The 24,339-nt window shown below is 44.4% G+C and overlaps 1 long non-coding RNA gene across 1 annotated transcript in view; it reads left to right on the forward strand.

Annotated features, from left to right (window-relative positions):
• LOC307181296 overlaps positions 1-24,025 on the forward strand; it is a 1,479,290-nt gene extending 1,455,265 nt beyond the window's left edge. The window contains exon 5 of the long non-coding RNA XR_013826370.1: positions 23,967-24,025. This is a non-coding gene — a long non-coding RNA (uncharacterized lncRNA). The remainder of the gene's footprint in view (positions 1-23,966) is intronic.
• Positions 24,026-24,339: the final 314 nt, after the last annotated feature.

The following is a 24,339-nucleotide window of genomic DNA, read 5'->3' on the forward strand; positions in this document are numbered from 1 at the left end:
ATGTTTCAGGAAACACCATACACTTCTCCCGAGTGGTTGTTGGCAATTTACATCCCGCCCATCAGCATAACAAGGCTCCCAGTTCTCCATGGCCTGTCCTGCCTTTCTGGATTTTACACTTTTTTCAGATGGCCCTTTTGACCGGGGGGAAGTGAGACTTCATTGTAGTGCAGATTTCCTTTGCAAGCTTGCTTGGTTGGCCAAAAAGGGCGTATGCGTTTTTTCCTGAATATATTCAGGAAAAAACGCATACGCCCTTTTTGGCCAAGTGCATCATTGTGGACGTTCTGCCTCTTTTCCTATGCTTTCAATGCAATTCCAGTCTACCTCCTGAAATCGGTTTCCTGCAATTCTGCCCCGCTTTCAAGTCCTCTTGGCAGCCTTACTTCAGTCTATTTTTGGACGATAGCTGTCATTTATAACTCTGCAGGTTTGTGAATTACAGTGCCCCTGAGCTCCTTTCTTCAACTCGCTTTCTTTTGAGCGGCCGCAACACCGCAGGATGTCTTCAGGCCCTAATCTGTTTCCGGCACGGCACGCTGAGCCTTTGGTTAATTCCTCTTCCTGGTGGGAAATGAGAGATAAATTTGCCCGTCCAGACACCTCCAGCTAGCCTCTCATTGGTTCTCGCTATTCCTGTTCATCTTCCGCAGAAATTGCAAACTGGGCCAAACAGGAGGTTAAAGAGACTGACTCTCCAAGTCGGGAGAGTGTTAGTAAAGCGTCTGGAATGTTGCACCCGAGTACCAGGGGAGGAAAACTGAGACATATTTGAACACGTCTCCCGTTCACATGGTTGATCATACTCCGGGTTCCACATGCATGTTTTAGCTGAAGGAAGAATACCTTAAACCTGGGTAGTTGAAACCCGTGGAATGGGTACCATGCAATATGACTTCAAAGGGTCTTCATTTGCTCACGAACCTCTCCAATCCTATCACTGCTGCATTTATGCCCCTGTACACATGCTTGATTCTCTTTCGGAGACATAGCAATCCATAGGTTTTAAGATACTTACTAGTCAGGTACATTCTTAGGCGTTTAATATGCGGTGTTGAGTCCATTTCGTTGAGCAAGGAGTAGCTCTTGTCTATTCCATATTTGGCTTAAGGAACTTTATCTGTGCTCATTTCAATCTCTGGTTTTATGCAGCACCCCAACTCACCTTTCCCCTTAAGCAAGCATAAGTTGGTTTTCTAAATTTGAGACCCTGTTCTGTTCTGTAATTCAGTTCCTGTGTAGCCAAGTTTACATTCCGTGTATTACTGATATCTTATGATGTTTCTTTTTCTGTGTGACTTATTTCAGTTAGAATCATCATACCTGAATCCACTCATTGTGCTGCTAAGGGCCTGATGACACAGATTTCATTGCTGAGTGATATTGCTTTGTAAGTAAATACCACAACTTCTTTATCCATTTTTCACTTTCTGCGATGTTGAACTTGTACTGTAAACGAGGTTCTTGTAAACAGAGGCGTCCCAAACTTTGGGGTGGCTGTGTCTTTTTGATTTTAATTTCCCTAAGCTATAGGACCATAAGTGGCAGTGCCCTAGGCTCTGTTGCTTTGTTTTTTAGATGTTTCAGGAAACACCATACACTTCTCCCGAGTGGTTGTTGGCAATTTACATCCCGCCCATCAGCATAACAAGGCTCCCAGTTCTCCATGGCCTGTCCTGCCTTTCTGGATTTTACACTTTTTTCAGATGGCCCTTTTGACTGGGGGGAAGTGAGACTTCATTGTAGTGCAGATTTCCTTTGCAAGCTTGCTTGGTTGGCCAAAAAGGGCGTATGCGTTTTTTCCTGAATATATTCAGGAAAAAACGCATACGCCCTTTTTGGCCAAGTGCATCATTGTGGACGTTCTGCCTCTTTTCCTATGCTTTCAATGCAATTCCAGTCTACCTCCTGAAATCGGTTTCCTGCAATTCTGCCCCGCTTTCAAGTCCTCTTGGCAGCCTTACTTCAGTCTATTTTTGGACGATAGCTGTCATTTATAACTCTGCAGGTTTGTGAATTACAGTGCCCCTGAGCTCCTTTCTTCTACTCGCTTTCTTGTGAGCTGGCCGCAACACCGCAGGATGGCTTCAGGCCCTAATCTGGTTCCGGCACGGCACGCTGAGCCTTTGGTTAATTCCTCTTCCTGGTGGGAAATGAGAGTTAAATTTGCCCGTCCAGACACCTCCAGCTAGCCTCTCATTGGTTCTCCCTATTCCTGTTCATCTTCCGCAGAAATTGCAAACTGGGCCAAACAGGAGGTTAAAGGGACTGACTCTCCAAGTCGGGAGAGTGTTAGTAAAGCGTCTGGAATGTTGCACCCGAGTACCAGGGTACGAAAACTGAGACATATTTGAACACGTCTCCCGATCACATGGTTGATCATACTCTGGGTTCCACATGCATGTTTTAGCTGAAGGAAGAATACCTAAAACTTGGGTAGTTGAAACCCGTGGAATGGGTACCATGCAATATGACTTCAAAGGGTCTTCATTTGCTCACCGAACCTCTCCAATCCTATCACTGCTGCGTTTATGCCCCTGTACACATGCTTGATTCTCTTTCGGAGACATAGCCATCCATAGGTTTTAAGATACTTACTAGTCAGGTACATTCTTAGGTGTTTAATATGCGGTGTTGAGTCCATTTCGTTGAGCAAGGAGTAGCTCTTGTCTATTCCATATTTGGCTTAAGGAACTTTATCTGTGCTCATTTCAATCTCTGGTTTTATGCAGCACCCCAACTCACCTTTCCCCTTAAGCAAGCATAAGTTGGTTTTCTAAATTTGAGACCCTGTTCTGTTCTGTAATTCAGTTCCTGTGTAGCCAAGTTTACATTCCGTGTATTACTGATATCTTATGATGTTTCTTTTTCTGTGTGACTTATTTCAGTTAGAATCATCATACCTGAATCCACTCATTGTGCTGCTAAGGGCCTGATGACACAGATTTCATTGCTGAGTGATATTGCTTTGTAAGTAAATACCACAACTTCTTTATCCATTTTTCACTTTCTGCGATGTTGAACTTGTACTGTAAACGAGGTTCTTGTAAACAGAGGCGTCCCAAACTTTGGGGTGGCTGTGTCTTTTTGATTTTAATTTCCCTAAGCTTTAGGACCATAAGTGGCAGTGCCCTAGGCTCTGTTGCTTTGTTTTTTAGATGTTTCAGGAAACACCATACACTTCTCCCGAGTGGTTGTTGGCAATTTACATCCCGCCCATCAGCATAACAAGGCTCCCAGTTCTCCATGGCCTGTCCTGCCTTTCTGGATTTTACACTTTTTTCAGATGGCCCTTTTGACTGGGGGGAAGTGAGACTTCATTGTAGTGCAGATTTCCTTTGCAAGCTTGCTTGGTTGGCCAAAAAGGGCGTATGCGTTTTTTCCTGAATATATTCAGGAAAAAACGCATACGCCCTTTTTGGCCAAGTGCATCATTGTGGACGTTCTGCCTCTTTTCCTATGCTTTCAATGCAATTCCAGTCTACCTCCTGAAATCGGTTTCCTGCAATTCTGCCCCGCTTTCAAGTCCTCTTGGCAGCCTTACTTCAGTCTATTTTTGGACGATAGCTGTCATTTATAACTCTGCAGGTTTGTGAATTACAGTGCCCCTGAGCTCCTTTCTTCAACTCGCTTTCTTTTGAGCTGGCCGCAACACCGCAGGATGGCTTCAGGCCGTAATCTGGTTCCGGCATGGCACGCTGAGCCTTTGGTTAATTCCTCTTCCTGGTGGGAAATGAGAGTTAAATTTGCCCGTCCAGACACCTCCAGCTAGCCTCTAATTGGTTCTCGCTATTCCTGTTCATCTTCTGCAGAAATTGCAAACTGGGCCAAACAGGAGGTTAAAGGGACTGACTCTCCAAGTCGGGAGAGTGTTAGTAAAGCGTCTGGAATGTTGCACCCGAGTACCAGGGTACGAAAACTGAGACATATTTGAACACGTCTCCCGATCACATGGTTGATCATACTCTGGGTTCCACATGCATGTTTTAACTGAAGGAAGAATACCTAAAACCTGGGTAGTTGAAACCCGTGGAATGGGTACCATGCAATATGACTTCAAAGGGTCTTCATTTGCTCACCGAACCTCTCCAATCCTATCACTGCTGCGTTTATGCCCCTGTACACATGCTTGATTCTCTTTCGCAGACATAGCCATCCATAGGTTTTAAGATACTTACTAGTCAGGTACATTCTTAGGTGTTTAATATGCGGTGTTGAGTCCATTTCATTGAGCAAGGAGTAGCTCTTGTCTATTCCATATTTGGCTTAAGGAACTTTATCTGTGCTCATTTCAATCTCTGGTTTTATGCAGCACCCCAACTCACCTTTCCCCTTAAGCAAGCATAAGTTGGTTTTCTAAATTTGAGACCCTGTTCTGTTCTGTAATTCAGTTCCTGTGTAGCCAAGTTTACATTCCGTGTATTACTGATATCTTATGATGTTTCTTTTTCTGTGTGACTTATTTCAGTTAGAATCATCATACCTGAATCCACTCATTGTGCTGCTAAGGGCCTGATGACACAGATTTCATTGCTGAGTGATATTGCTTTGTAAGTAAATACCACAACTTCTTTATCCATTTTTCACTTTCTGCGATGTTGAACTTGTACTGTAAACGAGGTTCTTGTAAACAGAGCCTTTCCAAACTTTGGGGTGGCTGTGTCTTTTTGATTTTAATTTCCCTAAGCTATAGGACCATAAGTGGAAGTGCCCTAGGTTCTGTTGCTTTGTTTTTTAGATGTTTCAGGAAACACCATACACTTCTCCCGAGTGGTTGTTGGCAATTTACATCCCGCCCATCAGCATAACAAGGCTCCCAGTTCTCCATGGCCTGTCCTGCCTTTCTGGATTTTACACTTTTTTCAGATGGCCCTTTTGACCGGGGGGAAGTGAGACTTCATTGTAGTGCAGATTTCCTTTGCAAGCTTGCTTGGTTGGCCAAAAAGGGCGTATGCGTTTTTTCCTGAATATATTCAGGAAAAAACGCATACGCCCTTTTTGGCCAAGTGCATCATTGTGGACGTTCTGCCTCTTTTCCTATGCTTTCAATGCAATTCCAGTCTACCTCCTGAAATCGGTTTCCTGCAATTCTGCCCCGCTTTCAAGTCCTCTTGGCAGCCTTACTTCAGTCTATTTTTGGACGATAGCTGTCATTTATAACTCTGCAGGTTTGTGAATTACAGTGCCCCTGAGCTCCTTTCTTCAACTCGCTTTCTTGTGACCTGGCCGCAACACCGCAGGATGGCTTCAGGCCCTAATCTGGTTCCGGCACGGCACGCTGAGCCTTTGGTTAATTCCTCTTCCTGGTGGGAAATGAGAATTAAATTTGCCCGTCCAGATACCTCCAGCTAGTCTCTCATTGGTTCTCGCTATTCCTGTTCATCTTCCGCAGAAATTGCAAACTGGGCCAAACAGGAGGTTAAAGGGACTGACTCTCCAAGTCGGGAGAGTGTTAGTAAAGCGTCTGGAATGTTGCACCTGAGTACCAGGGTACGAAAACTGAGACATATTTGAACACATCTCCCGATCACATGGTTGATCATACTCTAGGTTCCACATGCATGTTTTAGCTGAAAGAAGAATACCTTAAACATGTGTATTTGAAACCCATGGAATGGGTACCACGCAATATGACTTCAAAGGGTCTTCATTTGCTCACCGAACCTCTCCAATCCTATCACTGCTGCGTTTATGCCCCTGTACACATGCTTGATTCTCTTTCGGAGACATAGCAATCCATAGGTTTTAAGATACTTACTACTCAGGTACATTCCTAGGCGTTTAATATGCGGTGTTGAGTCCATTTCGTTGAGCAAGGAGTAGCTCTTGTTTATTCCATATTTGGCTTAAGGAACTTTATCTGTGCTCATTTCAATCTCTGGTTTTATGCAGCACCCCAACTCACCTTTCCCCTTAAGCAAGCATAAGTTGGTTTTCTAAATTTGAGACCCTGTTCTGTTCTGTAATTCAGTTCCTGTGTAGCCAAGTTTACATTCCATGTATTACTGATATCTTATGATGTTTCTTTTTCTGTGTGACTTATTTCAGTTAGAATCATCATACCTGAATCCACTCATTGTGCTGCTAAGGGCCTGATGACACAGATTTCATTGCTGAGTGATATTGCTTTGTAAGTAAATACCACAAATTTTTTATCCATTTTTCACTTTCTGCGATGTTGAACTTGTACTGTAAACGAGGTTCTTGTAAACAGAGCCGTTCCAAACTTTGGGGTGGCTGTGTCTTTTTGATTGTAAATTCCCTAAGCTATAGGACCGTAAGTGGAAGTGCCCTAGGCTCTGTTGCTTTGTTTTTTGGATGTTTCAGGAAACACCATACACTTCTCCCGAGTGGTTGTTGGCAATTTACATCCCACCCTTCAGCATAACAAGGCTCCCAGTTCTCCATGGCCTGTCCTGCCTTTCTGGATTTTACACTTTTTTCAGATGGCCCTTTTGACCGGGGGGAAGTGAGACTTCATTGTAGTGCAGATTTCCTTTGCAAGCTTGCTTGGTTGGCCAAAAAGGGCGTATGCGTTTTTTCCTGAATATATTCAGGAAAAAACGCATACGCCCTTTTTGGCCAAGTGCATCATTGTGGACGTTCTGCCTCTTTTCCTATGCTTTCAATGCAATTCCAGTCTACCTCCTGAAATCGGTTTCCTGCAATTCTGCCCCGCTTTCAAGTCCTCTTGGCAGCCTTACTTCAGTCTATTTTTGGACGATAGCTGTTATTTATAACTCTGCAGGTTTGTGAATTACAGTGCCCCTGAGCTCCTTTCTTCAACTCGCTTTCTTTTGAGCTGGCCGCAACACCGCAGGATGGCTTCAGGCCCTAATCTGGTTCCGGCACGGCACACTGAGCCTTTGGTTATTTCCTCTTCCTGGTGGGAAATGAGAGTTAAATTTGCCCGTCCAGACACCTCCAGCTAGTCTCTCATTGGTTCTCGCTTTTCCTGTTCATCTTCCGCAGAAATTGCAAACTGGGCCAAACAGGAGGTTAAAGGCGCTGACTCTCCAAGTGGGGAGAGTGTTAGTAAAGCGTCTGGAATGTTGCACCCGAGTACCAGGGGAGGAAAACTGAGACATATTTGAACACGTCTCCCGTTCACATGGTTGATCATACTTGGGTTCAACATGCATGTTTTAGCTGAAGGAAGAATACCTTAAACCTGGAGAGTTGAGACCCGTGTTATGGGTACCATGCAATATGACTTCAAAGGGTCTTCATTTGCTCACCGAACCTCTCCAATCCTATCACTGCTGCGTTTATGCCCCTGTACACATGCTTGATTCTCTTTTGGAGACATAACAATCCATAGGTTTTACGATACTTACTAGTCAGGTACATTCTTAGGCTCTTAATATGCGGTGTTGAGTCCATTTCGTTGAGCAAGGAGTAGCTCTTGTCTATTCCATATTTGACTTAAGGAACTTTATCTGTGCTCATTTCAATCTCTGGTTTTATGCAGCACCCCAACTCACCTTTCCCCTTAAGCAAGCATAAGTTGGTTTTCTAAATTTGAGACCCTGTTCTGTTCTGTAATTCAGTTCCTGTGTAGCCAAGTTTACATTCCGTGTATTACTGATATCTTATGATGTTTCTTTTTCTGTGTGACTTATTTCAGTTAGAATCATCATACCTGAATCCACTCATTGTGATGCTAAGGGCCTGATGAGATAGATTTCATTGCTGAGTGATATTGCTTTGTAAGTAAATACCACAACTTCTTTATCCATTTTTCACTTTCTGCGATGTTGAACTTGTACTGTAAACGAGGTTCTTGTAAACAGAGCCGTTCCAAACTTTAGGGTGGCTGTGTCTTTTTGATTTTAATTTCCCTAAGCTATAGGACCATAAGTGGAAGTGCCGTAGGTTCTGTTGCTTTGTTTTTTAGATGTTTCAGGAAACACCATACACTTCTCCCGAGTGTCTGTTGACAGTTTACATCCCGCCCATCAGCGTAACAAGGCTCCCAGTTCTCCATGGCCTGTTGCCTTTCTGGATTTTACACTTTTTTCAGATGGCCCTTTTGACCGGGGGGTAGTGAGACTTCATTGTAGTGCAGATTTCCTTTGCAAGCTTGCTTGGTTGGCCAAAAAGGGCGTATGCGTTTTTTCCTGAATATATTCAGGAAAAAACACATACGCCCTTTTTGGCCAAGTGCATCATTGTGGACGTTCTGCCTCTTTTCCTATGCTTTCAATGCAATTCCAGTCTACCTCCTGAAATCGGTTTCCTGCAATTCTGCCCCGCTTTCAAGTCCTCTTGGCAGCCTTACTTCAGTATATTTTTGGACGATAGCTGTCATTTATAACTCTGCAGGTTTGTGAATTACAGTGCCCCTGAGCTCCTTTCTTCAACTCGCTTTCTTGTGACCTGGCCGCAACACCGCAGGATGGCTTCAGGCCCTAATCTGGTTCCGGCACGGCACGCTGAGCCTTTGGTTAATTCCTCTTCCTGGTGGGAAATGAGAGTTAAATTTGCCCGTCCAGACACCTCCAGCTAGTCTCTCATTGGTTCTCGCTATTCCTGTTCATCTTCCGCAGAAATTGCAAACTGGGCCAAACAAGAGGTTAAAGGGACTGACTCTCCAAGTCGGGAGAGTGTTAGTAAAGCGTCTGGAATGTTGCACGCGAGTACCAGGGTACGAAAACTGAGACATATTTGAACACGGCCCCCGATCACATGGTTGATCATACTCTAGGTTCCACATGCATGTTTTAGCTGAAGGAAGAATACCTTAAACCTGGGTAGTTGAAACCCGTGGAATGGGTACCATGCAATATGACTTCAAAGGGTCTTCATTTGCTCACCGAACCTCTCCAATCCTATCACTGCTGTGTTTATGCCCCTGTACACATGCTTGATTCTCTTTCGGAGACAAAGCAATCCATAGGTTTTAAGATACTTACAAGTCAGGTATATTCTTAGGCGTTTAATATCCGGTGTTGAGTCCATTTCGTTGAGCAATGAGTAGCTCTTGTCTATTCCATATTTGGCTTAAGGAACTTTATCTGTGCTCATTTCAATCTCTGGTTTTATGCAGCACCCCAACTCACCTTTCCCCTTAAGCAAGCATAAGTTGGTTTTCTAAATTTGAGACCCTGTTCTGTTCTGTAATTCAGTTCCTGTGTAGCCAAGTTTACATTCCGTGTATTACTGATATCTTATGATGTTTCTTTTTCTGTGTGACTTATTTCAGTTAGAATCATCATACCTGAATCCACTCATTGTGCTGCTAAGGGCCTGATGACACAGATTTCATTGCTGAGTGATATTGCTTTGTAAGTAAATACCACAACTTCTTTATCCATTTTTCACTTTCTGCGATGTTGAACTTGTATGGTAAACGAGGTTCTTGTAAACAGAGGCGTCCCAAACTTTGGGGTGGCTGTGTCTTTTTGATTTTAATTTCCCTAAGCTATAGGACCATAAGTGGAAGTGCCCTAGGCTCTGTTGCTTTGTTTTTTAGATGTTTCAGGAAACACCATACACTTCTCCCGAGTGGTTGTTGGCAATTTACATCCCGCCCATCAGTATAACAAGGCTCCCAGTTCTCCATGGCCTGTCCTGCCTTTCTGGATTTTACACTTTTTTCAGATGGCCCTTTTGACCGGGGGGAAGTGAGACTTCATTGTAGTGCAGATTTCCTTTGCAAGCTTGCTTGGTAGGCCAAAAAGGGCGTATGCGTTTTTTCCTGAATATATTCAGGAAAAAACGCATACGCCCTTTTTGGCCAAGTGCATCATTGTGGACGTTCTGCCTCTTTTCCTATGCTTTCAATGCAATTCCAGTCTACCTCCTGAAATCGGTTTCCTGCAATTCTGCCCCGCTTTCAAGTCCTCTTGGCAGCCTTACTTCAGTCTATTTTTGGACGATAGCTGTCATTTATAACTCTGCAGGTTTGTGAATTACAGTGCTCCTGAGCTCCTTTCTTCAACTCGCTTTCTTGTGACCTGGCCGCAACACCGCATGATGGCTTCAGGCCCTAATCTGGTTCCGGCACGGCATGCTGAGCCTTTGGTTATTTCCTCTTTCTGGTGGGAAATGAGAGTTAAATTTGCCCGTGCAGACACCTCCAGCTAGTCTCTCATTGGTTCTCGCTATTCCTGTTCATCTTCCGCAGAAATTGCAAACTGGGCCAAACAGGAGGTTAAAGGTGCTGACTCTCCAAGTGGGGAGAGTGTTAGTAAAGCATCTGGAATGTTGCACCCGAGTACCAGGGGAGGAAAACTGAGACATATTTGAACATGTCTCCCGTTCACATGGTTGATCATACTCTGGGTTCCACATGCATGTTTTAGCTGAAGGAAGAATACCTTAAACCTGGAGAGTTGAGACCCGTGTAATGGGTACCATGCAATATGACTTCAAAGGGTCTTCATTTGCTCACCGAACCTCTCCAATCCTATCACTGCTGCGTTTATGCCCCTGGACACACGCTTGATTCTCTTTTGGAGACATAGCAATCCATAGGTTTTAAGATACTTACTAGTCAGGTACATTCTTAGGCGTTTAATATGGGGTGTTGAGTCCATTTCGTTGAGCAAGGAGTAGCTCTTGTCTATTCCATATTTGGCTTAAGGAACTTTATCTGTGCTCATTTCAATCTCTGGTTTTATGCAGCACCCCAACTCACCTTCCCCCTTAAGCAAGCATAAGTTGGTTTTCTAAACTTGAGACACTGTTCTGTTTTGTAATTCAGTTCATGTGTAGCCAAGTTCACATTCTGTGTATTAGTGATACCTTATGATGTTTCTTTTCTGTGTGACTTATTTCAGTTCGAATCATCATACCTGAATCCACTCATTATGCTGCTACGGGCCTGATTACAAAGATTTCATTGCTGAGTGATATTGCATTGTTCGTAAGTACCACAAGTTCTTTATCCATTTTTCACTTTCTGTGATATTGAACTTGTACCGTAAATGAGGTTCTTGTAAACAGAGCCATCCCAAACTTTGGGGTGGCTGTGTCTTTTTGATTTTAATTTCCCTAAGCTATAGGACCATAAGTGGAAGTGCCCTAGGCTCTGTTGCTTTGTTTTTTAGATGTTTCAGGAAACACCATACACTTCTCCAGAGTGGCTGTTGGCAATTTACATCCCGCCCATCAGCATAAGAAGGCTCCCAGTTCTCCATGGCCTGTCGTACCTTTATGGATTTTACACTTTTTTCAGATGGCCCTTTTGACCAGGTGGAAGTGAGACTTCATTGTAGTGCAGATTTCCTTTGCAAGCTTGCTTGGTTGGCCAAAAAGTGCGTATGCGTTTTTTCCTGAATATATTCAGGAAAAAACGCATACGCCCTTTTTGGTCAAGTGCATCATTGTCGAGTTTCTGACTATCTTCATATGCTTTCAATGCAATTCCAGTCTACCTCCTGAAATCGGTTTCCTGCAATTCTGCCTTGCTTTCAATGCCTCTTCATAGCCTTACCTCAATATATTTTTTAAAAATAGTTGGCCTTTATAACTCTGCAGGTTTTTGAATTGCAGTGGCCCTTAGCTCCATTTTTTAGCTCTTATTTTTGTGGTCTTGCCCCATAACCACAGGATTCCTTGAAGCCCTATTTTTCTTCTGGGGCACCTTGCTGTGCCTTTGGTTAATTCTTCTTACTGATGTGATATTAGAGTGACATGTTCCCATTGAAACCTCTACAGCTAGTTTCTCACTGGTTCCCCCTATTCCCATTCATCCTCTGCACTAACTGCAGACTGTGCGATACCAGAACTTAAAGGCATTGACTCCATGTGGGGATGTTGTTAGTAAAGCGGCTGGAATGTCGATCCGGAGCCCCAGGAGAGGAAAAATGAGGTGTGTTTTAGAAACCTTTCCCGATCATATGGTATACCAGTCGCTGGGTTTCCCAAGCATGGTTTAGCTGTAGGAAGATTCCCTTCAACCTGGAGTGTTGGGACCCTTGGACTGAGTAGCATGAAGTATTGCATTAAACTTTCGGCAGTTGCTCACCAAAGCTCACCAATCCTGTCAGCCCCAAGTGTCCCGCCTTATGTCTTATCCAGCTGTGGGTTTATATGTGGTCAATCCAGGTTGCATCACAGCCCCTGAGCGAATTTTGTAAGAATTTTTCTCTCTTTCATTGTTTCAGCGTTTTGTTTTTAAAATTTATTTCTATAATGGGGTTTAGCTCCTTTTCACTGCTGTGTTTGTGCCGCTCTGCACACACTTGATTCCCTTATGGAGATATATCAATACATGGGTTTTAAGATTCTTATTCCTCAGATATATTTCTCTGCGGTGTATAGGGTGTGTTGAGGCCTGTTCATTGAGCAAGGTGTAGATCTTGTCTAATACCTATTTGGTTTATTGAACGGTATCTGTGCTAATTTCAAACTCTGGTTTTATGCATCACCCCACCTCTCCTTTCCCCTTAAGCTGACATAAGTGTGTTTTCTAAATGTGAGACACTGTTCTGTTCTGTAATTCATTTCTTGTGCAGCCATATTTACCCTCCCTCTATAAGTGATATCTTATGATATGTTTCTTTTTCTGTTTGACTTATTTCAAGTAGTATTATCGGACCTAAATCCACTCTTTATCCTTCTACTAGCCTTATTACATTGATTTCATGGTGAAGAGATATTCCATTGTACATAAGTACCACATCTTCTTTATCCATTGTTCTCTTTCCTGGGATATTTAAGGTGTACTGAAGTTGAGGTTCTTGTAAACAGAGTAGCCCTAAACTGTGGTGTGCTTGTGTCTTGTTGATTTTTAGACTTCCCTAGATATACTCCCATGATTGGAAGTGTCCTATGCTCTGTAGCTCTGTTTTTTAGATGATTTAGGAACCACCATACACTTCTCCAGAGTGGCTCTCGGCAGTTCACACACTGCCCATCAGCGTATAAAGGCTCCCTGTTCTCCATGGCCTGTCCTGCATTTCTGGTTTTTACAATTTTTTAGGATGGCCCTTTTGACCGGTGGGAAGTGAGACTTCTTTGTTGTGCACATTTGCATTGCTTGCTTACTTCGTTGCCCATAAAGTGCGTATGCGTTTTTTCCTGGATATAATCAGGAAAAAATGCATACGCCCTTTTGGGCCAACTGCATCATTGTCGAAATTCTGCCGCTTTTCATGTGCGTTAAAGACGAGTCCAATCTATCTCTTGAAATCTGTTTCTTGCAATTCTGTCTTGCATTCAGATCCTCTTCTTTGCCTTACCTCAACATATTTTTGGACGTTAGTTTTCATTTATAACTCTGCAGGTTTGTGAATTGCAGTGACCCTGAGCTCCATTTTTTAAGTTGCTCTTTTGTGAGCTGGCCTCAAACCCACAGGATTGCTTCAGGCCCTATTTTGGCTCCGGCGAGGCAGGCTGAGCCTTTCTTTAATTCTTATTCTTAATGGGAAATTAGAGTGATATGTGCCCGTCCAAACCCCTACAACTCTTCTCTCATTGGTTCCCCCTCTTCCCGTTCATCCTCCTCACAATTTGCAAAATGTGTGAAACAGGAGTTTAAATGTGCTGTTTCTCCAAGTGGGGAGATCCTAAGTAGCGTGGCTGGAATGGTGAACAGGAGCACCAGGAGAGGATAAATGAGGTGCATTTTAGACACATCTCCCGATCACATGGTGTACAGTCCTCTGGGTTTTCCATGCATGTTTTAGCTGTAGGAAGATCCCTTGAACCTGCAGATTTGGGACCCATTGAATGGGTACCAGGTAGTATTACTTTAAAGGGTGTGCATTTCCTCACCCAACCTCACATTTCTCTTAGCGCAAACAGTTTCCAGCCTTATGTCTCATCCTGCTGTGGGTCTAGATGTGTTCAATCCATGTTGCATCACCGTCCCTGAGGAAAAGTTGTAAGAGGTTTTCTCTGTCTCTCTGTCGTTTATTTTTTTCAATTTATTACTATATTGGTTACAGCTGATTTTCAAAGCTCTGTTTCTTGCTGCTGTACATCCACTTGATTCACGTACAGAGAGACATCAATAAATTCTTTTTCAGATTCTTACCAGTCATATATATTCTTTTCCGGTGACTTGAGTGTGCTGAGTGCAGTTCTTTTAGCTACCGTGTAGGCCTTGTTGATTATCAGTTTGGTATTTGGAATGGTATCTTTGCTAATTTCAACCTCCTGGATGATGCCTCACCCCTCCCCACCTTTCCCGTTTAGCAGCCTTATGCGTGTTTTCTACATATTTGACTATGTTTTTTTTTGTAATTTATTTCATGTGTAGCCATTTTGGATTCCACCTTTAAGTGATATCTTATGATATGTGTCTTTTTCTTTTTGAATTCTGTCACTTAGAATGATCATACGTAACTCCTCCGGAGTTGTTACAACTGGCCATATTTCATTGATTTCCAGGCTGAATAATATTCCACTCTACCTAAGTACCACATCTCTATCCATTTTTTCCCTCCAGAGACATTTAAGTTATATCCTAGTCGAGGATCTTTTAAACAGAGAGGGGGTAAACATTGGGGTGCCTGTGTCCTCTCGATTTTTGTTTTTCCCAAGATATACGTCCATGAGTGCAAGTGCCCTATGCTCTGTAGCTCATTTTTTAGATGCTTTAGTAAACACAATACACTTCTCCAGAATGGCCGTTGGCAATATACATTTCCACTATAAGTCTCACAGGGCTCCCTCTTCTCGTTGCCCTGTCCTGCATTTCTGTTGTTTACGCTTTATGAGGATGGCTCTTCTGACTGATGCGAAGTGATATCTTTTGTAGTATTGACTTCCAGTGCCCACCTGTTTGGTTGGCTAAAAAAGTGTATGCCCTTTTCTTGAATATATACAGAAAAGAACGCATACACCCTTTTTGGCCAACTGCAATGTTGGCAATGTTCAGCTCCTTTTCTTGTGCTTAATGGCGAGTCCTTTCTACCTCCTCAAATCCCTTTCCTGCCATTCTCCCTTGCTTACAAGTCCTTTTCTCTGACTTTCCTCAAGACATTTTTCAGTGATGGATATTTTCAACTCTGCAGTTTTGTGAATTTTACTGCCCCTGAGTTCCATTGTTCAACTCGTGTTTATGGGAACTGGCCACAAAGCAGCGGGATTTCCTCAAGCCCTATACTGTTTCCATGGGCAACCCTAGCCTTTGGTCAATTCGTCTTCCTGATTGGAAATTAGAGGGACATGTGCCTGTCTGAACACCTAGGACTTGTCTCTCATTGTTCCTCATCCTTCCGCTTCATCCTCTGGACAAATTCCAAACTGTACGCAACAGGATGTTGACAGTGCTGACATCTCCAAGTGGGGAGACTGTTAGTAAAGACGCTGGAGGGGTGAACCCGAGCACCAGGAGATGAGGAGATGAGATGCCTTTTCCAAACTCTTCCAGATCAGACGGTATACCATCCTCTGGGTGTGACAGACATGTTTTAGCAGTAGGAAGAGTCCCATTCATGTAAGGAGAACACCAGGGCTTTTTCAAAATCAGTGTCTCCCCGAAACCCAAACTGGGGAATTTTTTAAGCTACAGCTACACATATGTTCATTAAGGGCCTTGGGAAGTAGGCAGAGTCCAAACTTTAGATGATTGAAGTCTTCAGGGTCAGAAGCACTCACCACCAGCTTCCCTTAGGCTACACTTTAACTGTCATTGATAGATGATGTCAATAAAAATATCTATTCTTTTTCAGATTATTTCCCCTTATAGGTTATTGCAAAATGTTGAGTGTAGTTCCCTGTGCTATACAGTAGTTCCTTGTTGATGATCTATTTTATACATAGCAGTGTGTATGTGTTCATTCCAAACTGTTAATTTATCCCTCCTCCCACCTTTCCCCTTTGGTAATAATAAATTATAAGATTTTATACTTCTCAGAAATGGGGGAGCTGAAAGAGAGGTATCATTTTCAATGGAAAAGCATTTAAAACAAGATTGAAGGTTTAACCAAGATTATTAGATGTACATCCTTGGAAAGAAATCACTTCGTTTCTCTAATATTGACCTGACAAATAAGACAAACCTTTTCACTGAACTTGCTTATAAAAAGTGATGGAAATATCAAATGGAAGTGTTAAAAACATCTTATTTTACCCGAGCCTTATACACTGTTCTATGTTAACTACAGTTTGGCTCACACATCTGTTCATTGAGGTTACAATAGTCTCAATTTCTGTTACTGATCCTCCAGAGTGGACCCCAACAAGTGTCCCCCTGCCCAGTGTCATTGGGGCCAACAGATCGAGACTGAGTTTGGTTCACAAGCAAAGGAACCTTTATATTTTGATCAGAGAATGGAGAGGTGAGAGCATGCACTACCCCGTGGGCTGTGGGCTGGGCTGCTGTGTAGAGATCCTGTCAGAGTCAGTGGGAGGGAGGGAGGCGGCGGAGCTCTCGAGGGCCGGGTTGGCTGTAGCTCAGGCTCTATATCGTGGAGTCTGCACTGGGCCCCAGGAGCTGAGGTGTCGACCCAGCCATTCTGCACTAGGAAATCTGGTCTGAAGTGCCGGGTGTGGAACCTCTGCATGCGGGACCCTAGGAGCACGTGAAATTAGACAAAGCACAAAGGATAAAAAAGGTTAGACTTGACTTTATTGCCCAGATTCTATTTTTATCTCCCAGGGATTTTTAATGGGCTTTGCTGGGGACAAACCCCTCCTCTGCCTTTTGTCCCGTTCCTCATTCTTGGAGTGCTGAGGGTGCAGACCCTTCTTCTGTAACTGCTGAGTGCTGAGTTGGGAGCCCTCATACCCTGGGGCGAGGGTCAGAGCTTCTCCCCAGCAGCCTCCCGGTGACGTTGATTGTCCCCAGGACCCCTGCCTCCCTGCTCGTCCACCTGAGCACCAGCATTGGAAGTGTTATAGATTCTAATGACCTTTAAGGGTCCAGGAAAGAGATGTGCAGAGACGCTGTGGGGGCCGGTTTCACCCCGCCCCACATTTGTTCGGCCACCTTAGGCTGACCGTCTCTGCCAGCCTAGATGCTCTGACCAGTAGTCTGCGCTTTCTTCAGTTAGGCCCCTGAATTAACGTACAAACAGCACCAGGTGTCAGAGCCCTGCCCGCTCAACTCCCAGACAGTCCAGGGTCAGTGGTGATCAAGGACCATGATGGCTACTGAGTCAACAGCCTTTTGAAGTAAACAGGAGTCCAGCCGGTCTTATTGGCCACCATCATCACGGTGTCTGTAGGCTTTTCTATGGTGACAGTGTGGTATACTGTTCCCCCGCCAAGATTATTAGCTCCCCTCTGGGTGCAGTAAGTCCTGCAAGCAGTAGTCTACTCTTTTGGGACACACTCTTGTTGTTTTATGAGAGAAACTCCAGGTCAAGTGATGTTCACACGAGTCGTCATGGTGCCCTGTTGCCCCCGGTTATCTCTCTGGATGTTGGAGTTGGAGGGCCTCCTCACTCGAGGTCAGTGTGCCCACGGAGCGAACCCTGCAACTTCAGGGCATGGTTGGTGGTTAGGATCACCACGTGGGGTCCTTTTCCCTTAGGAGGGAGGTGGCCTTTTGGGCTGCTGATTTCCAGGTTTTTAGATACCGCCAGTATCTTGGCCAGATGTGGCAGTGGGCCAAGCCCCTTAGTGACCGTAGTTTATCCTACCTGGATGGCATTCTTGCATTGTTCCATTTCAAGTGGTCCCAGTTTTTGCACTAATTCTCCAATGGCGATTCACCTTTCACCGGGAATGTAAAGGTCAAAGGGTTTAGCTAAATTAGGGAGTTCCAGGGCAAGGGTCTGAATTGACTGCTCTTTCCATTCTTGAAAGGCCACTTCTGGATTCTATTCAAAAGGATCATCATCTTTTCCTTTCAGTGTTTCATATAGAGGCCCAGCTAGTAGACTGTAGTTAGGGATCCAGAAGCAGCAAACCCTGGCCTCCCCAGGAACCCCTAAGCTGTCTTCTAGTTTTAGAAAGGGGTAAGGCTGAAAATGGTTTCCTCCCTTTCCTGGGATGGGCTTCTCTGACCTTCTGTGAGAATGAAGCCCAGGCAGGTCACCGCAGTCTGTGATATTTGAGCTTTTTCTTGGACAACTTCTATCCTTTATTGGCTTGGTAGTTCAGAGGCCTCCTTAGTAGGGCTGGTGATCAGAATGTCGTCTGCATATTGAAGGAGGGTTTCCTTTTCCAGAGGTAGAACTTTTAGGTCTTTAGCTAAGCTTTCCCCAAAGATGGTGTGGGAATTTTTGCACCCTTGGGGCCAGACGGCCCGGAAGTATTGTTTTAGTTGTATGTTGAGTCCTGCCACTCACAAGCCAAAATTTCTTGTGACTCTGGGACTAATGGAATACAAAAGAAGGCATCATTGAAGACTAATACAGAATACCATGTCCTGGTGGTTGGTAGAATGACCAGCAGGGTGTAGGAATTAGGAGCAACTGGAGGTATATCCTCGGTGGCTTCACTGACTGTCCTGACATCCTTTACCAGGTCCCCAGCAGCCCATGGGGCTCTCGTGGTCAGACCAATCCCAGAATATGGAGCTCACCTGGGCAGGTACCCCACCCCCACCCCAGCCCACGGGGCTCTCGTGGTCAGGCCCCTCCCAGGATACAGAGCTACCCTTGCAGGTACCGTGGCAGGGCTGGGCACACAGGAACCGTGCACATAGCCCTCATTGCAGAGCACCCCCAGCTCACCTGTCGCTCAGAGCTGACACAGAGCACCTCAGAGCAGGACTTGAACTAACAAACAGCAGCTGCGACAGGTCTGTGACCCTGGGCATCACTCCGTGAGGCCTCCCTCCACCTGGTCTTCCAGAGACTTCCACTGCACCCGGGGCACCAGGCCTCTGTCTCCAACCACCACCCACCCCTCCTCTGCCTGACTCCTGGGTTCCTCTCATTAGGAGAGGGTTTTCTTGAAGTTGTCTCCCACTCATGGGCCAGATAAAATGATTAGAAAACAAGCCAAAGCTGCAGCCCCTTGTCTATCCTGACTCTCAGGAGCCCACACCTGTTCCTTGGACCTGGCCGGTTCAGCAAGTTCCATTTTCTGCAACTGTGAGCCCCTGAGGGGTGATGATTGGCTGACCTGGGCAGCCTTACCGTGCCGGCCAGCCCTCCCCAGGTGTGCCTGGGTTGAGATCAATATAAATACCACTCCAGGCAGCAAGAGCCCCTGCAGCCGTGCCTGACGCCATTTTCTCTGCCCTGTCAGCAGTCTCGGGGCTGGGCTGGTGGGAGGGAGTGAGAGGCCACGGCTTTGTGGGTGGCCCAGTGTGAGTGGGGCTCTGCTGGACTTTCTGCAGCAGTTGCCAGGCTGCCACCTGCTAAAGAAGAGGATGTGTCACCCATACCTGCTGCTGGAATTTCTCCCTGGGCAGAGGTGAGGAAGGAAAAAAGCAGTGGGGGCAGGGACAGGACGGGTATCTCAGGCAGGGAAATGGAAATCTTCCAGAAGAGCACCCAGGGCCAGGACCATCCTGGCTGGCCTGCAGGCACCAAGTCGGCCGGCATGCTGTCACTCGTGTGGCTCTATGGCCCTTCCTCTAGGCTTTCAAGTCCTTGTATATATTCAGGTGTTTTACCTGGGACGGGTGGGAATAGTTCAGCAGCAACTGGCCTGGGGCTCAGCTCACGTTTACTCACAGATGCCTCGGCACGGTGCCCCAGCTTTGCAATGAGGACGCTTGTTGCGTGGGGGCTGCTGGCTGAATGGGAGACGATTCCCCACCACTGACCAACTTCAGAATTGTTTACAACTGGAGCAAGTGCCCTGATACGGTTTTCCTCTGTGTAACTGGTGGGTTCTGTGTTTTTTTTCTCTTTTTCGTTTTTGGTTCAAGGTAGATTTTATTCCTCTTTTTTGTATTTACAGATATAAGCATGGAAATAATTTATTCATATAAATACATGTATGTGCAGGGAATAATTGTTTTTTCTGTTTTATTTTTTAAATTTTATTTCTTTTTAATTTTGAATTTTATTTTATATTTTTATACAGCAGGTTCTTATTGGTTATCTATTTTATACATATAAATGTATACATGCCAATCCCAGTCTCTCAACTCCTCCCACCACCACCCCCCAACAGCTTTCCCCCCTTGTTGTCCATACGTTTGTTGTCTACATCTGTTGCTCTATTTATGCCTTGCAAAATGGTTAATCTGTACAGTTTTTCTAGGTTCCACATATATGCATGAATATACAAGATTTGTTTTTCTCTTTCTGACTTACTTCACTCTGTATGACAGTCTCTAGATCCATCGACGTCTCTACAAATGACCCAATTTCATTCCTTTTCATGGCTTAATAATATTCCGTTTTATATATGTACCACTGCTTTATGCATTCGTCTGTCTGTGGGCATTTAGGTTGCTTCCATTACCTCGATATTGTAAATAGTGATGCAATGAACATTGCGGTGAATGACTCTTTTTGATTTATGGTTTTGTCTGGGTATATGTCCAGTACTGGGATTGCTGTATCATATGGTAATTCTATTGTTAGTTTCTTAAGAAATTCCATATTGTTCTCCATAATGACTGTATCAATTTATATTCCCAACAATAGTGGGAGAGGGTTCCTTTTCTCCACACCCTTTCCAGCATTTTTTGTTTGTAGATTTTCAATGATGCCTATTCTACCAGGTGTGAGGTGATACCTCATTGTTGAATCCATTTCGTTGAGCAAGGGGTAGCTCTCGTCTATTACATATTTGGCTTATGGAACGGTATCTGTGCTAATTTCAAACTCTGCTTTTATGCAGCACCCCAACTCACCTTCCCCCTTAAGCAGGCATAAGTTGGTTTTCTAAACTTGAGACCCTGTTCTGTTTTGTAATTCACTTCATGTGTAGCCAAGTTCACATTCCGTGTATTAGTGATACCTTATGATGTTTCTTTTTCTGTGTGACTTATTTCACTTAGAATCATCGTGCCTCAATCCACTCATTATGCTGGAACGGGCCTGGTGACATAGATTTCATTGCTGAGTGGTATTCTGTTGTACATAAGTACTGCAACATCTTTATCCATTATTTGCTCTCTGGGATATTTAACTTGTGCCATAGAAGAGATTCCTGTAAAAAGAGCCGTCCCAAATTTTGGGGTTGCTGTGTCTTTTTGATATTAATTTCCCTAAGCTATAGGACCATAAGTGGAAGTGCCCTAGGCTCTGTTGCTTTGTTTTTTAGATGTTTCAGGAAACACCATAAACTTCTCCCAAGTGTCTGTTGGCAATTTACATCCCGCCCATCAGCATAACAAGGCTCCCAGTTCTCCATGGCCTGTCCTGCCTTTCTGGATTTTACACTTTTCTCAGATGGCCCTTTTGACCGGGGGGAAGTGAGACTTCATTGTATTGCAGATTTCCTTTGCAAGCTTGCTTGGTTGGCCAAAAAGGGCGTATGCGTTTTTTCCTGAATATATTCAGGAAAAAACGCATACGCCCTTTTTGGCCAAGTGCATCATTGTGGACGTTCTGCCTCTTTTCCTACGCTTTCAGTGCAATTCCAGTCTACCTCCTGAAATCGGTTTCCTGCAATTCTGCCCCGCTTTCAAGTCCTCTTGGCAGCCTTACTTCAGTCTATTTTTGGACGATAGCTGTCATTTATAACTCTGCAGGTTTGTGAATTACAGTGCCCCTGAGCTCCTTTCTTCAACTCGCTTTCTTGTGAGCTGGCCACAACACCGCAGCATGGCTTCAGGCCCTAATCTGGTTCCGGCACGGCACACTGAGCCTTTGGTTATTTCCTCTTCCTGGTGGGAAATGAGAGTTAAATTTGCCCGTCCAGACACCTCCAGCTAGTCTCTCATTGGTTCTCGCTATTCCTGTTCATCTGCCGCAGAAATTACAAACTGGGCCAAACAGGAGGTTAAAGGCGCTGACTCTCCAAGTGGGGAGAGTGTTAGTAAAGCGTCTGGAACGTTGCACCCGAGTACCAGGGGAGGAAAACTGAGACATATTTGAACACGTCTCCCGATCACATGGTTGATCATACTTGGGTTCCACATGCATGTTTTAGCTGAAGGAAGAATACCTTAAACCTGGAGAGTTGAGACCCGTGTAATGGGTACCATGCAATATGACGTCAAAGGGTCTTCATTTGCTCACCGAACCTCTCCAATCCTATCACTGCTGCGTTTATGCCCCTGTACACATGCTTGATTCTCTTTCGGAGACATAGCAATCCATAGGTTTTAAGATACTTACTAGTCAGGTATATTCTTAGGCGTTTAATATGCGGTGTTGAGTCCATTTCGTTGAGCAAGGAGTAGCTCTTGTCTATTCCATATTTGACTTAAGGAACTTTATCTGTGCTCATTTCAATCTCTGGTTTTATGCAGCACCCCAACTCACCTTTCCCCTTAAGCAAGCATAAGTTGGTTTTCTAAATTTGAGACCCTGTTCTGTTCTGTAATTCAGTTCCTGTGTAGCCAAGTTTACATTCCGTGTATTACTGATATCTTATGATGTTTCTTTTTCTGTGTGACTTATTTCAGTTAGAATCATCATACCTGAATCCACTCATTGTGCTGCTAAGGGCCTGATGACACAGATTTCATTGCTGAGTGATATTGCTTTGTAAGTAAATACCACAACTTCTTTATCCATTTTTCACTTTCTGCGATGTTGAACTTGTACTGTAAACGAGCTTCTTGTAAACAGAGGCGTCCCAAACTTTGGGGTGGCTGTGTCTTTTTGATTTTAATTTCCCTAAGCTATAGGACCATAAGTGGCAGTGCCCTAGGCTCTGTTGCTTTGTTTTTTAGATGTTTCAGGAAACACCATACACTTCTCCCGAGTGTCTGTTGGCAATTTACATCCCGCCCATCAGCATAACAAGGCTCCCAGTTCTCCATGGCCTGTCCTGCCTTTCTGGATTTTACACTTTTTTCAGATGGCCCTTTTGACCGGGGGGAAGTGAGACTTCATTGTAGTGCAGATTTCCTTTGCAAGCTTGCTTGGTTGGCCAAAAAGGGCGTATGCGTTTTTTCCTGAATATATTCAGGAAAAAACGCATACGCCCTTTTTGGCCAAGTGCATCATTGTGGACGTTCTGCCTCTTTTCCTATGCTTTCAATGCAATTCCAGTCTACCTCCTGAAATCGGTTTCCTGCAATTCTGCCCCGCTTTCAAGTCCTCTTGGCAGCCTTACTTCAGTCTATTTTTGGACGATAGCTGTCATTTATAACTCTGCAGGTTTGTGAATTACAGTGCCCCTGAGCTCCTTTCTTCAACTCGCTTTCTTGTGACCTGGCCGCAACACCGCAGGATGGCTTCAGGCCCTAATCTGGTTCCGGCACGGCACACTGAGCCTTTGGTTAATTCCTCTTCCTGGTGGGAAATGAGAGTTAAATTTGCCCGTCCAGACACCTCCAGCTAGCCTCTCATTGGTTCTCGCTATTCCTGTTCATCTTCCGCAGAAATTGCAAACTGGGCCAAACAGGAGGTAAAAGGGACTGACTCTCCAAGTCGGGAGAGTGTTAGTGAAGCGTCTGGAATGTTGCACCCGAGTACCAGGGTACGACAAGTGAGACATATTTGAACACGTCTCCCGATCATATGGTTGATCATACTTGGGTTCCACATGCATGTTTTAGCTGAAGGAAGAATACCTTAAACCTGGAGAGTTGAGACCCGTGGAATGGGTACCATGCAATATGACTTCAAAGGGTCTTCATTTGCTCACCGAACCTCTCCAATCCTATCACTGCTGCGTTTATGCCCCTGTACACATGCTTGATTCTCTTTCGGAGACATAGCAATCCATAGGTTTTAAGATACTTACTAGTCAGGTACATTCTTAGGCGTTTAATATGCGGTGTTGAGTCCATTTCGTTGAGCAAGGAGTAGCTCTTGTCTATTCCATATTTGGCTTAAGGAACTTTATCTGTGCTCATTTCAATCTCTGGTTTTATGCAGCACCCCAACTCACCTTTACCCTTAAGCAAGCATAAGTTGGTTTTCTAAATTTGAGACCCTGTTCTGTTCTGTAATTCAGTTCCTGTGTAGCCAAGTTTACATTCCGTGTATTACTGATATCTTATGATGTTTCTTTTTCTGTGTGACTTATTTCAGTTTGAATCATCATACCTGAATCCACTCATAGTGATGCTAAGGGTCTGATGACATAGATTTCATTGCTGAGTGATACTGCATTGTACGTAAGTACCACAACTTCTTTATCCATTTTTCACTTTCTGCGATGTTGAACTTGTACTGTAAACGAGGTTCTTGTAAACAGAGGCGTCCCAAACTTCGGGGTGGCTGTGTCTATTTGATTTTAATTTCCCTAAGCTATAGGACCATAAGTGGAAGTGCCCTAGGTTCTGTTGCTTTGTTTTTTAGATGTTTCAGGAAACACCATACACTTCTCCGGAGTGGCTATTGGCAATTTACATCCCGCCCATCAGCATAACAAGGCTCCCAGTTCTCCATGGCCTGTCCTTCC

This window comes from Stenella coeruleoalba (assembly GCF_951394435.1).
Source record: "Stenella coeruleoalba genome assembly, contig: scaffold_34, whole genome shotgun sequence".
NCBI lineage: Eukaryota > Metazoa > Chordata > Mammalia > Artiodactyla > Delphinidae > Stenella > Stenella coeruleoalba.